Source organism: Triticum aestivum, chromosome 4A (genome assembly GCF_018294505.1).
Source record: "Triticum aestivum cultivar Chinese Spring chromosome 4A, IWGSC CS RefSeq v2.1, whole genome shotgun sequence".
Classification (NCBI taxonomy): Eukaryota; Viridiplantae; Streptophyta; class Magnoliopsida; order Poales; family Poaceae; genus Triticum; species Triticum aestivum.
Window position 1 is genome coordinate 723062910 of NC_057803.1, and position 12001 is coordinate 723074910.

A 12001-nucleotide genomic window follows, 5' to 3' on the forward strand; every position below is an offset into this window, starting at 1 on the left:
TATTTAACATTTATTTGCGTGATCAATTGACTGAAAACAAATATGCACAGGCACCTCCGTAAGCACGGACATCCAGCTACACCTTCAAAACACTCGCTATCTTGTTATGCTCCTTGCTACTCTGGTGGTGAGCATCACTTACCAAGCAGGACTAGATCCACCCGGCGGCCTTTGGCCAGATAGCCGCGATGGGCATACAATCGGTCACCCGGTGCTCCAAACAACACATCCTACTCGGTACCAAGTGTTCTTCTATAGCAATTCGGCAGCTTTCGTCACATCCTTGGTCGTCATCATGATGCTCCAGAGCAAGTATCTACTCACACGGCACACACTGGAAGCAACCCTAGTACTTGACCTATTTGAGCTCGTTACTGCCTACGGTGCCGGGAGCACTAGGGAAATAAACACATCCTTCAACATCATCGCCTTGGCGGGCATTGTCCTCGTCTATGTCATCGTCCATATCACCATAATAGACCATGCCCCTGAGCCAGAGGGTGGTGATGATACAGTGAAAGATCTCGATGAAAAGCACAAGGTGCTACTGCTGGTTGCTATCTTGGCTGCTACCCTCACGTACCAAGCTGGTCTCACCCCGCCTGGTGGCTTCTGGTTAGCAGATGACCAAGGGCATATATTTAACTACCTTTGTTTAGCCTGGTAACTCAAGTTCTGCAGGTTGATAACTTTTAACCAAAAAAGGAGTTGACGGAACATATCAACATGGGATGTAGTTTCAAAGATCTCGTCACTAATGATTTAGTGGTGAAAATGGACATTAAATCGGATGTGCCGTTACAGAAACATTTTGAATTTTAGCGAATCTTGATGACATCTACAGTTTTGTCTTCCTTGTGTCATTGTGTGCATGCAATGAAGCTACTTCACTTAAGCTAAATAAATAACCATCACCACATAGTCGTGTCCTTTTCATGTTGATGCTTTAGTATTTTTGGTTGCTTTTGTAGACAATGCAGAAGATTGCATTCAGCATAACTTTAATATGTGTTTCTCGCAAGTTAATCTGGAGAATATATGGTAGTCGATAAAATATCATTATTTCAAGTCAAGGGATATACTTGGTGTTGCACTCAAAGCTGAGATCGCAGGCCCGTAGTAGCCTTGAGTAGGAATGCAGCAAGTGCCCTTGCCAGCCCAGAAGAGATGAATTTCTAGAAAGTTCTTCGTGACAGGAACAGTATACTGCTTCCTAACAGCTGTGAAAGATTTCCCACCTGCGGCCTTCCTTATGTCAAAGTTCTGCTCCTTACGTTCACCCTATACAAATAGGAAGAATAAATTTATAGCTGGCTTATAAGCTACTCCCTCCATAAACTAATATAAGAGCGTTTAGATCACTACTTTAGTGATCTAAATGCTTTTATATTAGTTTACGGAGGGAGTAACTAACTATGGGTACTGTTTAATTTGTCACTTAATAGCGGCAACCTACCTGGACATATATATCAAAAACCCTTCTACCTCTGCTCTTCCAAGACTGGGTGTCTGGGAAGTCAAACTCTGCAAACAGAAGTGTGACTGTATAGTTTCCATTTTCTAGTCCAATACCATAGTATCTTAAGGATGACGGCGATATCCTTGCATTCTGGAACAGTTCTGGTTCAAGTGTATTGAGAAACTGGCCAGGACTGTGGATTATATAACTTCCATTATTTGCCTCCATGAACTTTCCAACGTTGCTAACACCCCATGTTGGTGCTCCTGTAACATATAATGACGCAGCTCCAAGACTGGCACGATCAGGTTCATACACAGAATTATCTGGGCCTACTATGGATTTTCCAGAGTCCACAGCAAAGGAAGAAGCTGCAAGCAGGTTAAATTATTTAATATTGGTATTAGTTTAGTAAAACTGCAGTTGCAGGTCTATAGTTCCTAGATTGGGCACATTCTTAAAATTTGAAAATGCAGAAGTCTCACAATTTCGAGAATCAAGAAAACATGGTGTATTACGCTGAAGGCACCCCCACCCCGCAGGTAAGACACTGCAAATGTAACACAGTGACATTTTAAACCCAAAATAAGAGGCGAGAGAACATAATAATCATACATGATGGTCTTGAGGAGATATTGAAATATGGACGAACCTGTTGCTGGAACTATCGGCCACAAAATTGTTTGCCACCAGATTCCTAAGTAGGATGATCAACAGGCAAAAATTAGAATTCATTGTTCATACTTCATAGCATCTTTATGACTTCTTTTCGATAACTTAAATAAAAAAAGTTGAGTTACTCTTAAATAATTTGCTCGATTTTGTGCTAAGCTGTAAGACTAATATGTCACTCGGTAAACAATAGGAGCCGTAGGCGGACGTGGAGTTTCTGCACCCGAGCTCAAATGAGCTCGGGTGAACAGTAAAATCAAAACTAAATCAAAAAAATCCAAATTTGGGGAGAAACATTGACAAAAGTTTTAACTGCTTGCAAAAATTCGTCACGAAATCACATTTCTAGAAGGTGTGGTAGAAAAAACAAAACCGGTACTCTGAAATGCTACTTTCAAAAGCATTTTGGAGCACTGAATTTGTTTTTTTTGCCACGCCTTATAGGAATGTGATTTCATGATGAATTTTTGCAAGCACTTAGAACTTTTGTCAATGTTTCTCCCAAAAAAAATTTGGAATTTTTTGAATTTTTTTTTTATTTTACTGTTCACCGAGCTCAAATGAGCTCAGGAGCAGAAAGGCACTTTCGGCCGTAGGCATCTAAATTTATTTATAAATACTTAATATATATGCACCAAAACAGCCTTTCATATTTGTATAGGAATATAGCTTATTTGATGTGTACATATAAGCCTAATAAGTCAGCGCAGGAGCATATTTTAGATGAAACCTGCCCTTTCTTAGGCTGGATTTGGTTCATCCAGTAATAGGAGTTCCAGAATTTGGAGCTGACAATTCTGAATTTTTTGCCCATGAAGGAATGCTTCCTGAGAGCTGGTTGTAAGAAAAATCTCTACAAAATGATAGAACGAAAGCACCATTAGAAATTACATAAGCACCGCCTTGCTTTTATTGTGTAAATAAATTGAACCATATTACATACAAAGTTTTAAGCAATGATCCTACTGAGCTTGGAAGGCTTCCTGAAAGGCTATTATTCCCAAGAAATCTAGTCACAACAAAATTTATATAGATTAGCAAAATGATGAAAGTCTTCCTTTTGTACAAATACACTTTGCTAGTCAAGAGAGTCCATACAAGAAGGCGAGTGAGTTCAGATTCAACAAGGTTTGTGGTACTTGGCCTGTGATATTATTGAAACTCAAATCCCTATAATAATAATAATAATAAACCAGAAGGAGAAGATGTCATCAGCCAGTGTATAATCTATAGTAATGCAGTGTTTTGCAAGAAATGTACTTGGCTATAGTTTATCATTGGAATAGTATGCTTACAGTAAATTTAAACTCGTGAATTTCGAAAAGTCAATTGATACAAGCTTATCAGATATCCTACAGTTCCTCAAAACTCTGCAAAAAAATATTACATGTTTTAGGATTAAACTTGGATCTTTACAACTGTAATTGAGCTATTAACGGAATGGCATACAGTGTGTTCAAAGATGTCAGATTATTGATGAATGCAAGTGAAGAAGAGCTCCCATTTAATATATCACCAATTCGTCTGCAACACAGAAGTAGATTAATTAATTTTCATTGCTGTAACCTTCACATTTAAGAATGACATTAGCTCTTATCGCCGGCAATGGGCACTTACAAGCTTGCCAATTGGCCAAGATTGGAAAGAGTAGCTGGAATTGGACCTTGAAAAGAATTACCCTGAAACCTCCTGCAGTTCCATAGATCTAGTTAGTCATTTAAAGCATCATTTCCTGACGAATGCAGCAAAAGTAGTGAAAGAATAGATAACTCTATTCCTTGGAAGAAAAGGAAAGTGAATTCAATATTGACTGATACTATCACCTTCTCCGAAAAGGAAAGTACTAATCTAACATCTTACACCTTAAATGGAAATTTTCTTAAGAGGCCACAAGGAGATTCAGCACGTTCAAGAAAGCCTCACGTAACTAAAATTGTTGCTATTTAAAATGAATCTTCCACTTCCACATAATTTCTGTTTAGCGCAAACTAAATCTCAGCTTGTAGATAACTATATCAAACTGAAAAAAAATATTCTTTCAAACCTCCCAGAAAATAAATATACTTTGAAATTGTGTAAACAGCATGCCGTATTTTCATTTTTACATCATTACTATGATTTAGAACATAAGTGATCTTACAGCTCTGTTAAGCCGCTCCAGCTACCAATATAATCTGGTATTTGCCCAGTAAAATCATTATCTGATGCCCATCTAAACAAAGAGAGCAGAAGTACATAAGATTGAATTGTGTGGAGCATTATAATATGTCAACAACACGGCAACTATAGGCATACACTTTTTTCATTTTCGTAAGTTGGGAAAGTGATGATGGAAGTGGACCACTAAGGCCAGAACTGTCAATGTAGCTGTCATTGAGAAACAGAGAAAAAAATACACATTGGATAAGGGGTTGACTAATCCAAGCAAGAAGACAACTGGCTTAGCAGAAGAAATATAGAGTTCCCAGAATTCAGTAAATACGTACAGTTCCTCAAGTTTTGCCAAGTTTCCCAGTTCCGAAGGAAGCGAGGCCACTAAAATTGTTTCCGCCCAAGCCCCTATGAATGCACCAAAAGTTTTAGTTAGGCATGCGAACTTTATATTCTATAAGTCATGAAGGCTATCAGCATAGCTACCCTTCAAAATCTAAACTTGTATGATAAAATACAATCATATAGTTATAACAAATATTTCTTACAATTTTATAAGATTCTTAAGGTTCCCGAGCTCCTTTGGTACAGGTCCAGATAATGCATTGATCCCAAAAGTCCTCATATGTTGAAGAGAGGAACTGTGAGATTAATTGCGGGGAAATAAATGTATTCATTTGTTGCAAACTTGCAGTCATGATTTGAGTTGTGAATCTCACATGTACTTCATATCAGTCAACTCCCCGATGAAAGATGGTAAAGGCCCGGTCAAGTAGTTTTGCCCTAAATCCCTGAAACAACATTGAATCAGATAGACGAGTAAATTTGGTGTGCAATTTGGAATTATACACAGAATGTTGGTTTCAAGTTAGGACAATAGACTATAAGTTAGGACCATTTCATTTCAGGTGTGCAAGTTGAGAGTTCATACAGATCGGTCAGGGCTGTGAGGTTCCGCAACTCTTCTGGTATGGGGCCCACCGCGTCCAGGGCGTATATTTTCCTGCATCGCAAGCATCCCATTAGCTAACGCCCTATCGATCTACCAATCGCTCGCATTGATCCAAGTAACGAAACCGTCGCTAGATCTGGCATTCCATCAAACATGCTGAGCGTTGGCGGGGCCTAAGAAGAGCACTTACAGCCTGGTGATGCGGCAGATGGAGGTGTTGCCGCCTGTGCAGACTTCGCACTTGATGGCGGCCCTGAAGATGTCGTTGTTGTCGATGTTGGTGTTGTCTATGGCAGCGCCAGTGCAGGGATCGCCGCTGATGTTCCATTGCGGCCCCGCCTTCTGACCGAGTTTGGCGAACACCGCGTGCAGCGCTGCCGCTGCGAGACAAACAGAAAATAACGGTTAAGAAAGCCATCCCCGTCGCCGCTCAGCCGCCCGATGGTGATCTCACGGCCGAGAGGGAGCATCTAGAGTACGGGAAAAGAAACCCCTCCACCAGAGCGCATCAGCTCATCCCTCTCCTGACTTCCCTTCTCGCTCACTGCCATGGGGTAGGTGTAGAACCTAGATTTTTTCTTTATCTACCAAGCTCCAAGGAGATGTTGGAACTACGCGGAATGGATTCGGAAACGAGCGGCGTGGGAAAACCTAACACTTAAGATCCATGAAGGAAAAGTTCAAGCATGCTCACCGTCAGCCAGGTCGGTCCTCATTGTTTGTTGAGCATGCGCAACGGCCGCAAGAAGCAACACGAGTGCCGCGCCATGGAGTAGCATGAGCAACCTCATCTCCCTCACTTTGCTTGTCTGTCTGCTCTATCTGCGCTCATCCCTTCCGACTTCCGGAATATATATAGAGAGGGGTAGGTGGGTGAGGGATGAGAGAGAGCCGGAGCTTGTTGACATGACCAGGTCGACCAATATATCCCCTATCCAGCAACGTAATTAAGGTACAGCGAACGTTCCTTCAAGAAAAAGATTACGATGGAGAAGCAACTCGGTCCTCCAATCTCATGTGCGCAGGTGGATTAGTTGTTGAATGGCCACGTAATTAATTATTATTAGCTGCCTGATGGAACACGTGGGGCTCCGTTTATTAGAGTATACTAGGCGATACCCCGCGCGTTGCTGCAGGAACTTGTTGTGATTTTTCTTTCCGGTATATAGCAAAAAAAATTAAACAATATTGTGGTACATTAGCATGCCAAACTACCTAAAGAGACAATATATTAAAGTTTGACGACGCAAGGAGAAGAAAGCATAAAACAATGGGTACATTGCGAAAGCTTCTGAACTTGTCCATATAGTTAACTTTTCTATTGAGCATAGAAATAAATTCCCTATTCTATCTAAAATTCATCATTGATTTAGAATCCCTTCTATTTACAATGAAGGGCGATACAGTCGAGCAGGTCTTTGACTTGTCAACTCCCCAGAACAACAACAAATGTGAAATGACTAAAAATATATGAACTTGGTTACGGAGCAAAGTCACGCTCAAACAACTTTAGGAAGCCATAAATATGCCATCTTGAGAAAGCCCCAAAATAGCATGTTTTGACGACAATCTCCAACAAAGTAGTTGGCACTGTTATTCAATTGCATAAATTCCAATGAGAGAAATATGTGTGCCTTTACATATGAGAAGATGGCAACAGGGTCAGTCAGAAGTTATTAGTTGCTTTAGTGTAATTTTAAGATAATGCTACTGCACTACTTTCTATCAGATTGTGCAATCATGATAAAAAAAACATGTGGTTTGCATACTTCTCCTAAATATCTTGAATAATTTTATTAACATCAACTGAAACATTAATGTTAATGAATAAATAACATCATAACTTGGGATTACCTGGCCCGGTGACGTGAGGATCAATAATGTAATAATCTTAGAATAAACAATCTTACAATAAATAAATTGACGACCCTAGACTGTTGAGTGCCAATGTATTTTCTTTTCTTTTCTTGTTGAATCCAGAAGAGATCAAGATGTACACGCCCTCAAACAACTGCAAATATGATACTCTTGTAAGCCATGTGTCAGATCCCCTATTGTACTGCCATGTCTTTTGGATAACCTGCAATATGTCAACATGGTTTAAAACCTGCAATACTTTGGATAACCTTCTATATCAAGATAAACGTGGTTTAAGCAATGCACTTTTTTCCGTGTCCAAAATGCCACGGTGAAAATTCTTAACACATGTTCTTTAGAAAAAAAATACGGATATCTCACCTTCTCAAATTCTATATGATCACGATTGTACTAAACTACACAAAATTTGAAGAAGATTGGCAGGGGATCATCACATCTCCTTGCCGTCAATTCTGGCAAGGTCGTATGCGGAATCATAGCCGTCAAGTAGCGAAGATCTAAACGCATCTGCCAATTCATATAAGAGATGGAAAGATGAACTGCAGATCAAGAACATTGATCAGACAAAGATATAGGCGGAAAGATTTTCAGTCGCGACAAACGATGGCGATTACCTCGTGATGAGGCGACGTTGATCCAGTCGATTTCAATTATAGAGGAACGCGTAGCAGGTGCCTGTCGTGGGAGAGATTTGTAGGAGTGGGAGAGATAAAGCACCCCTATGGGCATCTTCATCGCCTCCGTCTGCACGATCTAGATGTCACATGTTCAACCTTCAACGGCGTGGCCACCAGTGTCATCGACCGCCTCCTCCGGCCCTTGAACATGCCCTACCCCAGCGCCGCCACGCACCACTGCTACGTACCTCCGTCGGAGTCCTCTGAATCGAGGAGTTGCCAAACACGGCTGGGTAGGAGGTGAGGGCGACGTCGCAGGCGCCTGCACGGCGGAGGCAGCGTACAGCCCCATCTATTATTTGTTGTGGGATGAACAACCCCATCTATTACTAATCAATTTATTTGGCGGAGAAGAAGAAACGACATGGTATAGAGATGGAGAGCTTGATCGGAAATCAATCGACCGAGGCCGAACGTCAAGGAGTTACTATATCTGCTAATTAGGGAGATGATAAATGTGTGGGGTCGTGGCAGTTGCCAATGGAAGGAAAGGCTGGAACGATGGACCTACATATGGGCTGCCGATCGATGGCCTTTTAGTGTCCAGTTAAAATGTACCTGTAAAGCCCAAGGAAAAATATCGAGTCGAGGCTTACCAGCGAGCGCTATGGTGCCTGAAAAAAAAAAGCAGCGAGCGGTAAGGCTGAGAACGAAACGGTATTTTCACTTAGCGGTGGCAGCTCTTAGTAATTTCCTCAATCTTTGATCAGACGGCTGCACACTTCTCAGTTTTACTAAATCAATGGCTATAACAATTGGAGCGATGTGGCTTCATAAGAAGGCAGGAAAATCATCTAGTGAGGTGCCCCTATTTAGATATAGAAGATATGGTCTCAGATGTTGTACTGGAATCGCAGCACCGCATGCCATGCGACCGCTGCAGACAAGAAGTGGAAATGTTGGGAAACCTTCCCTCACGTACGTCAAGTATTTCTTTTCACATTTTGGCTGTTCAAATGCAGCTGTCAGTAAAGCCGGAATCGATATCATAAGCATGCGGCAGGTAGCAAACGATGCGTGCTAAACGAATAATTATATATGTAGTACTGGCGGCTATAGAAAGTTGGGATCTCACCAATTCACCCTAATAGAATATAATTCAGTAGGATAAGCTGTGTGTGTCTTTGTGTTAACTAAGAAGAGAGGGTTTGAAATACAATCGATTTGAGGAGCTGTAAAAGAGATCGATATATAGACCCCAAGACGGACTGCCCGCCCCCAAACCGCGCCGGCTTCCACAGCAGCATCTCTACACCGAGCATGTGGACCATGTGAGACGGAGCGCATGCAACCTTGTCAAACACCCTGTAGTACCTCTCTCAATCCGGATGAATCTCGCATCAGCGCCGTCATCACCAGTTGCCACCACCCACCAGTCCTCGGTCATGGTTGGTGTCATGGGCGTGAAACGATGAAGGCGGTAAGGCAATAGAGCGTCAAACCAGGACGTGGAGTAACTGAGCGCGAGCTCAAATGGGCTTGATATCCACGACGTTCACTGGTGCATATAGATCTGTGCCATTTGTTTATATGAGCGGTGGTGGGCTGCTGGAAAATGCGAACTGTGGAAAAATACGTACGAGGCAGTTGTGGGTGGTGGGCCATGCTTCGGGGTTAGAATATGCAGATTTGACGTGCAGGGGGACGCCCGTCCGCCGTTGACGAGGTGAGCCGCGGATCGGAATTGATGAATCCGTCTGATCCGTGGAACAGGAACTTCACTTTCGGTTTGTTGGTGGAGGCACTAATTGAATGCAAGTTCCAGTGTATTCTCTACGTAGGGCGGTGATTCTACCAGGAGAGAAGGAGCGCCGGCGGCGAGCCACCATGGAGTTTCTGATGCAGCCAATCAGAAGGTACGTAGATCCTTGCTTCCATGGTGTCTTCGTCTCAATTCTTAGGCGCCTGGTTTCGTCACTGAAAGGGTCTTGTTTGGCTTTGAATCAGTTCTGCTGTGCTAGACGAAGTAGGAGAGCTTGGTGCCAGCCCGTGTCTGGGCATGGCGGTATGGTGGTGGAGCAGGAGGTGGCGGAGCAGCAACGGCCGGTGGGGAGCGCACCCACGCAGATTATGGCGGTGAATGAAGAGGCGGCGTACAGGAGGGAGAGCTCGCCTCCGACTTCAGAGATTTCAATGGGGAAGATGAATCCCCGAGCGCCCGGATGGAACAAGAGGTCTGTGCGGAAATTTTTGTCCCAGCGAGATCTCTAGGGATTTAGAGAAACTTGGCATGACTGGATAAAAGCGTGGAATTAGCAGAACTAGTGGTAGAATCCTGCTTACTGAATTTAGGCAGTTCATGTTCAGAAAATGGCTGTGTCTTTCAGGCTTAGGATAGGTGCTGCAGCATCGAGCAGAACCCCTTGCCCAACACGCATCAATGCATTAGAGAAAGCTGTTAGGAGTTATGGTGACAACCCAACTGAAAATGTCATCATGCCAGTACTTGGGACTTCTTTCGACTCTTTAGGCGAGTCATACGACTTCTACAAGACTTGGGAAAGGTTGGGATTAAACCCCACCACCAGGTTTCAAGACCTTTGGCTGCTCCAAACTCCTGACGCCTTGGATGGCCGTGTGTGGCCTGAAGTTCTTCTTATGATCTTGTGGAAAATTTGGGACTCTAGAAACGCTGCTGTATTCCGTAATGAAGTTCACTCTCCCCTAGTCACTGTTAGGAACATCTGTAACGATTTTGAGATCTGCCTGAACAGATTCCGTGACCTGACTGACAAGGCAACGGCCAACTCCTGGCTGTTGTTCCTTACCTCACGGCTTGCCGTGACCCTGTAATCTCGTTTGGCCCTTGCTGGCTTTTGAGTAATATACATACAGGTGGGGATCCTCTCCCCCACGGTGATTCCTCAAAAAAACAATCTATACTCGTGGGGAAGGGCTTTGACATCCGATATGGGAAGAGCCGGCTTATTGTCGAGAGGATGCAGGAAATAGTGTGTGGGTGCTTGCTTAGTACAAACTTTTGACTGAGATTAGTGGTTGAAATTTCAGTCCATTTGCTGGAAGGGGGGCGAGCGTCAAGTAAATCCATAGACCAATAATATTGGTAATAACAAGATTTTCAAGTGGCAAAAGGTTCCACTGATTTTGTGGTTGTGTTGCAGGTGTAGGTGGTCAGGCAAGCTTGGAACTTGGCCACATTGAACGGACAATGGAATAAAACCTGGGAGGTAATTCCCAAAACAATATCGTTCCGGTCTTCCAGAAAATGAGAATATGATTGCTGAACAAGTGGGAAAAATGTATCCTTTGCAGGTCGAAGTCACAGTACTGGAAGTGCCGATTGTGGTGGACAGAGATCTATGTTAAGAGGTCTAAGAGCCGGAAAGGCAAGAAAAAGGGGAAAAGAGGGAGGAATAAGAGGCGGAGGACAGTTTGGTTCTCAAAACATAGTTCAAACAATCTGTCCAATCGAAAGCTCAAAAACCGATGACACTAGCAGTGATGACGGCAACATTGCTAGTGGTGAAGACAATGGTGGTGGTGCACGCGCAAGTATGAAAAACAGTAATTGTGAATTAATTACAATGCATTATTTTTTCATTCATGGAAGTGTGTGTGACACAACCTGTGTACATCATCAGGCTGTATGAACAACCCCACAAATGATATGTCAGTGCCATGGGTCACGGTGGAAGCAAATGTAGGGGCGGTTGATGCGCCTAGTATAGTCGTGCCAACTGTTACAACAAGGAGGAATGATGGTGAGTGTCCTGGTTTACCTTGTTTCCTTACGGTTGATTTCTTATTGGTAGTTCTGAAATGTTACTGCCGATTTGTGTACAGCCGGTGGCACTGCTGCCGAAAATCGTGGAGGTACCGTGCAAGTAGATGCAGGAGGGGTTCCAGAAACTATTGGAACACTGCATCGTCATGACAACAACTCTGGATACACTTTTAGGGGTACTATAGGTGATCTCGGGTCCATAGAAATTGCATATTTGTCAGTCATCCTCATCTTACAAACGAACCCGTGGTGATGGCGCGCAGTGTCAGAAGTTGGCGGTAGCTCAAGGCAAGGAGCAGAGTGTGTGCACACTAATGTTGAAGGTACACAAAAAAACGGGGACAAATAACTATACTGAAGGCCTGATAGCATGCATTTCCATTCTGGTTTTAAAATGTTGATTTTCACCTGATGTGAGCCTATGGTTTTTGTGTTGGGGGTGGAAATGTGCGTAAACATGGCCTTAT

The 12001-nt window shown here is 42.9% G+C and overlaps 1 pseudogene; it reads right to left on the minus strand.

The window, feature by feature from the left end:
• Positions 1 to 588: 588 nt before the first annotated feature.
• Positions 589 to 8211, minus strand: LOC123084414 (probable LRR receptor-like serine/threonine-protein kinase At1g56140; annotated as a pseudogene).
• Positions 8212 to 12001: the final 3790 nt, after the last annotated feature.